The sequence below is a fragment of the Octopus sinensis genome, unplaced genomic scaffold, assembly GCF_006345805.1.
Source record: "Octopus sinensis unplaced genomic scaffold, ASM634580v1 Contig18081, whole genome shotgun sequence".
Taxonomy (NCBI): domain Eukaryota; kingdom Metazoa; phylum Mollusca; class Cephalopoda; order Octopoda; family Octopodidae; genus Octopus; species Octopus sinensis.
In genome coordinates, this window is record NW_021835525.1 from 4,204 (window position 1) to 10,577 (window position 6,374).

At 35.8% G+C, this 6,374-nt stretch overlaps 1 pseudogene; it reads left to right on the forward strand.

Moving 5' to 3' along the window:
- Nucleotides 1-3,488: 3,488 nt before the first annotated feature.
- LOC115231291 lies at nt 3,489-3,589 on the forward strand (annotated as a pseudogene).
- The last annotated feature ends 2,785 nt before the right edge of the window (nt 3,590-6,374 follow it).

Below are 6,374 nucleotides of genomic sequence, written 5' to 3' on the forward strand. Positions count from 1 at the left end.
TAAAAAACAATTTTCAGGAACAGTAGTGGTTTATTGATATGGAAGGTTGTAAACTTTTCCTTTATCGAAGTTTGATAAGCTGAAAAAATTGTTTTATAGCTTATGGTTAGCAGCAGGAGTTGCTGTGTATGTGAATAGAAATCCCAAATTAGGGAATCTACTCTATTCCTTTATTTTGGATATATACGATGTCAGCTTTTTACTTTCAGAGTTGCACGTTTCCTTTACGCATGTGCACACTCACACATATCTCATACGCACACACACACACACACACATACATACACAAACATTCACATGCCTCCCTTTTTTATACACACACATATGCTTACATTGAGCTGAATGGCTGTTTTTTACTTTATTCACCCCTTCCTTTCTCATTCATATGTTGAGAACACATGATACACTCCGCGTTCATCTTTCTCAAACGGTTATTACTTTCTCTCACTCTTTCAGTCATGGCTATTACTCTCTCTACCTCTCCTTCACTGTATTAGTATTTTCTCTCCTCCCTTCGCTGAAACTATTATTTCTCTTTCTCCATTCTACTGTTTTACTTGTAGAAGGCTATTTTGTAAATAAAAGAATTTCTTTTTCTTTTTATTTTCATTTGATATTACCATATTATTAACTTTAAATTAGGACATTTATTATGTTTTAGTAGATATTATATCAGTTTGTAGTTATTAAATTTCAAATTTTAATTAGATAACCTGTGTGGTAAGTAGCTAGCTTACCAACCACATGGTTCCGGGTTCAGTCCAACTGCGTGGCACCTTGGCCAAGTGTCTTCTACTATAGCCTCGGGCCGACCAAAGCCTTGTGAGTGGATTTGGTAGGCGGAAACTGAAAGAAGCCTGTCGTATATATGTGTATGTATATATATATTTTTGTGTATGTGTGTGTATATGTTTGTGTGTCTGTGTGTCCCCCAACATCGCCTGACAACCGATGCTGGTGTGTTTATGTCCCCGTCACTTAGCGGTTCGGCAAAAGAGACCGATAGAATAAGTACTAGGCTTACAAAGAATAAGTCCCGGGGTCGATTTGTTCGACTAAAGGTGGTGCTCCAGCATGGCCGCAGTCAAATGACTGAAACAAGTAAAAGAGTAAAAGAGTAACCCTATTATTTTTGTAGTTGATTTTTGTTTCATTTAATTTATCTGTCTTTAATTGATTTTTACATATCGTGAATTGTAATGTTCATAAAACGCTGGAATGGTTTGTGTTTTTTTATATATAATTTTTCTGGTTTTGAATTATCTGGCGTTCCAGTTATCTTTCATTATATTATTATTTGTTTATTCCCGTCTGGGCTATGAAAGATCTTTGTATATTTTTGTTGTTGGTCGTAATTATTCATACCAGCATGTAATTCCTGACGAAGAATCTAATTTTTATTTCATGAAGAATTCTTTGTTTATGTGTTTGGAATTAATTAGTCTCCGAAACAATTTGTAGAATATATCGTAGCTGTGATAGCAGTGTCGGTGGCACATGAGAGACCATCCGAACGTGGCCGTTGCCAGCGCCACCCCGACTGCCTCCGTGCCAGTGGTACGTAAAAAGCACCATCCGATCATGGCCGCTACCAGCCTCGCCTGGCCTCCGTGCCAGTGGCACGTAAAGGGCACCATCCGATCGTGGCCGTTTGCCAGACTTGTCTGGCACCTGTGCCGGTGGCACGTAAAAAGCACCCACTACATTCATGGAGTGGTTGGCGTTAGTAAGGGCATCCAGCTGTAGAAACATTGCCAGATCAGACTGGGCCTGGCACAGCCTTCTGGCTTCTCAGACACCAGTTGAACCGTCCAACCCATGCTAGCATGGAAAGCAGATGCTAAACAATGATGATGATGATAATGATATTGGTTCTGTACCAACCTGGATTGTGAATTAAAGATGGTCTACAACTACAATTTTTCCTTTCCTTATTCTTCATTTATACACAGACACATGCACACACACACACCTTCTTGATATGTGATCTATGTGTCTTACAGCCATCCACTCTTATGACCATAGAAAAATAAGGAAATTGAAAAATAAATGAATATATAAAAGATTGAATTTTAGATGTCGGGCAGCTGCATGTATGATGATTATGTTAGCATCTGGCAATGCAGGCCTCCTCTGCCTGTCACTGTCTCTCAGTTGCTTTCAAGGCCATCAGTTGTACTCGAATGAAAATAGTGTTTAAGAAATATAAATCTAACAAACGACCTGTCAGCTGGAATGGAACTCGGTTGTAAGTGAAAGAGAAGGTATGTACACACACACACACACACACACACACATGTATATGAAAAGTTATGCTAAAGAAAAAGTTGATATCATATGGTCCTACATATGTTTCGCCCTGCAATGGATGTTCCAAAGCGCATTTGTATCTCTTCGTAGTTTAATATGTTGAAGTGTTCCTTGAAGGTCTGTTTCAAATGCCCTCTGAACATCTAGTGCAGTTTTCCAAGCAACTATAAGGGTGAAACGAAACATAAAAACAAATGGTATAAACTTGTATCTATTGTAAATCTCTCCTACATCATCATCATCATCATCGTTTAACATCTGCTTTCTATGCTAGCATGGGTTGGACGATTTTGACTGAGGGCTGGCGAACCAGATGGCTGCACCAGGCTCCAATCTTGATCTGGCAGAGTTTCTACAGCTGGATGCCTTTCTTAACGCCAACCACTCCGAGAGTGTAGTGGGCGCTTTTTATGTGCCAGTGGCACGGGGGCCAGTCAGGCGGCACTGGCAATGACCTCGCTCGAATCTTTTTACATGTGCCAGTGAAGTGACATTGGTAACGATCAGGCTCGAATGGTGCCTTTTACGTGCCACCGGTACGGAAGCCAGTTGGCTGCTCAGGCAACGATTTCACAATTATATTTTATAGCTAGTAATACTACTAAGCATACAGGGTGTTCAGGCTAAATTTGACAGTTTGCATGAAAGCTAATGAAAACACAATATCCCAATGGACTAAATTTGACAGTTTTGCATGAAAAGGAATGAAAACACAATATCCCATTGGGCTAAATTTGACACTGCTTGAAAGGAAATAAAAGCACAATATCCCATCCAAAATAAATATTATTTTTAAAAATCAAAATATTTCAACAAGATTATGACTTTAACCCTTTAGCATTTAAACCGGCCATATCCGGCCAAAAGTATTCTGCTTGTTTTATGTTCAAACTGGCCAGATCTGGTCTCTCACACCAACCCTACAATATTGTTTTAAAAATTAACAGCTACCTCATCAAAATCTCATAGCTACAAGATAATGCATGATCAGTTCAAAACAATGTGGATAAAAAAAAGCATCAATTTGGGTAGAATAATGTGAACCTTAAAGGGTTAAAGTTGATGCTATTGGGATTTAGTGTTCTATGATGAGTTAAGACAATAGAATGCATTAAATAAACTAATTTGATTAAATAAGATTATGTCACGTCTCAAGTATGTTTAAGCAAAAATAATGCGTAAGAGATAATACATATACTAAAATTGGAACGATTCAGAGAAGATTAGCATGCCCCTGCGCAAGGATGACATGCAAATTCGCGAAGCGTTTCATATTTCTCAAACCGTGCCGGTGGCACGTAAAAAGCACCAACCGATTGTGACCGTGGCCAGCCTCGCCTGGCACATAAAAAGCACCCACTACACTCACGGAGTGGTTGGTGTTAGGAAGGGCATCCAGCTGTAGAAACACTACTAGATCAGACTGGACCTGGTGCAGCCTCCTAGCTTCCCAGACCCCAGTCGAACTGTTCAACCCATGCAAGCATGGAAAGCGGTCATTTGACGATGATGATGATGATTTATACAGAAGGTCTTCTTTTACTGCATTTAAATTGTGGTATAATCAAAAGATCTTAAAGAATTTATGAACACAAGATGAGAATTCTTCATGTTTTTTTCATAATTGTGCCGGGTTATCTAATAGTATTTGTATAGATTCTTTCATACATAACCAACAAGGAGCATTTTGGTCCTGTTATGGAGGTAAAAGTTCCTGGGTTTGGGTAAAAGAAAACACAGGAAGATCAGTTAATTATGATTTTATTCAACTATTTAATCTTAATTTGAAGGAATTTTGTGTACATTTGATGTAAGTAAATTTTGAGAGATTATGGGTAATAATTGTTGCTTGGTATTCTACATCTTTCATTTTATAGTTACCATCTACCTCACAAGTATTCAGGATCCTGCAGTTACAATTAGAATTATTAGTTGGTACTCTATTGTTATGTCTATATTTATTAGGGGTAATTGCGGTTAGGTTATTCTGATAATTGTTGTTATTAGACATGGAATTATTGGGGTAGTATCTCTTATATAAAAGGCAGATTTTATTTGCCTCCCTTTGGGAGTTATACAAATCTACAATATAGGATTTCTTCAATTACAATTTACCTAGCAGTTTTTAAGAGTACAATGCATCGCGTCATGCCAGGGTCCAGTTTTTAAAATTAAACTCCAATTAAGCAAAATTACAGAAAACTCACATTCTGGTGTGTGTGTCAAATGCTTTTCTTAGTCTGGTTTACACCACACGCAAACGCACACACACAATGGGCAACGAATAAAATGAAAGTAAATGTAATATTTGTTTCTGTCTATCACGCTGATAGATTACTGAGTAAAATGTATGGGAAGCTAACAGATAACAGTGAGTGAAAATGTTCTTGGAAGAGAGTAAATTAGCGACAGTGATTTGAGGAAGACTAAACTGAAACTATGAAACAGTGTTTATGTATAAACAGACGACACTTATATAAACCCTTTCGTTACCAAACCGCCCGAATTTACCTATTCATATTTAAATGAGAATATCAGAGTAAATCTCGTTAGTACATTCGTGAAAACACGTATTATACTTCGTAAACACTTCAAATACAGTTTTGTACAAAAATCGAAGTGTAATTTTAATTCCGTGAATTATGGGAGATTTTTTTCCGAAATTGTTCCTATTGTGTTTTCAAAATTGGTAATTCTGACAAAAAATGGATACGAATTTCATTATATCAAGCACGAGTCAGAATTCGAAGGATTTTCTACTGAAGACCTTCATAAATCTAACTCTATGACTGAAAAAAAAAGCATCTTTATATAAGAGTGAAGTTGTGTGTCTGTCCCCTTCGATTTACATTCGTAATTACTCCCACATTTTGCGGTGCAGTTTAAACAAAAGCGGGTATCTTATAGTCCGTGATTCATATCGAGCCCTTCTGGGTATTAGCGCGCGTCTACGATGAGTCTACGATTTTAAAAAAATTTACCATCATATTTTTCCATTTTAATGCATTTTTTTCGCTTTTATATAAGGGAAGTAACTCTCTAAAAATATCTACAATGTGTCAACGATTTAAAAAAAAATTTACCTTAATTTTTTTCAATTTTTAATGCATTTTTTTTTGCTATTTTGGCTATAACTCTCTAAAAATGCTTATATAGTTATTTCCCTTACAACCCGAGCAACGCCGGGCGATACTGCTAGTATATATATATATATATTATATATATATATATATATATATATTAGAAGGAGTATTTTTTTATTGTAGAATTGGCGTAGTTTCCTATTGTTAAATGAAGAGATGATCCTAAATAGATTAGGAGATACTGAAAATCCAAATCTGATCATTTTGTTATTAAATATTTTTTCATGTTTAGAGTTTTAAAGTTTTTTTTTAATTATTCTTCTTATGGATTTAATAAAATTAGATTTTAGGTGTTTTGCAAATGGAATTATGATCCAAATGATGTTATTGTTTTCTTTAGCGGCTTATATTTTGTAGGTAATCTGTTTGTACATATGGCATAGGTTTCTTGTTTTCTATATTATTCCTGACTTTATTAATATGATTTATGCAGTTATGTGAGTTATTAGAAGGATGAGATGTAGTGGAATAAGTTTAATTTTCAAAGTGTGTAGGCTTCGTGTTCTTATTTCTATCTACAGTTATTTGTTTACGGTTTTTATTGTCCGTATACTTGGGTTTAATTACATTATTAACCCTTTCGTTACCGTATTTATTTTGAGATGCTCTGAGTTTCTTTCAATTGTTTTAAATATAACAAAGAATTTAGTAAAATAACTTAGTTATCATTCAGCTAGTGTTAGGAACATAAATTATGACTAAGGTTTGGTGGAAAATTTTAATTCAAAACTTATGAAAACAAAACGTTTGTACTACAGAGCCAGGTTCAGCCAGGTTGGTAACGAAAGGGTTAAGCCGCTATTTCCAGCAAAGTTTGACACAGTGTATTTGGTGATTTGTGAGTTCGTTAAATTAATGATATTCGTTCTGTTAGAGAGGTTATGGTTATGGTCCTTATATTTTTAGAGTTTATTGTGATGT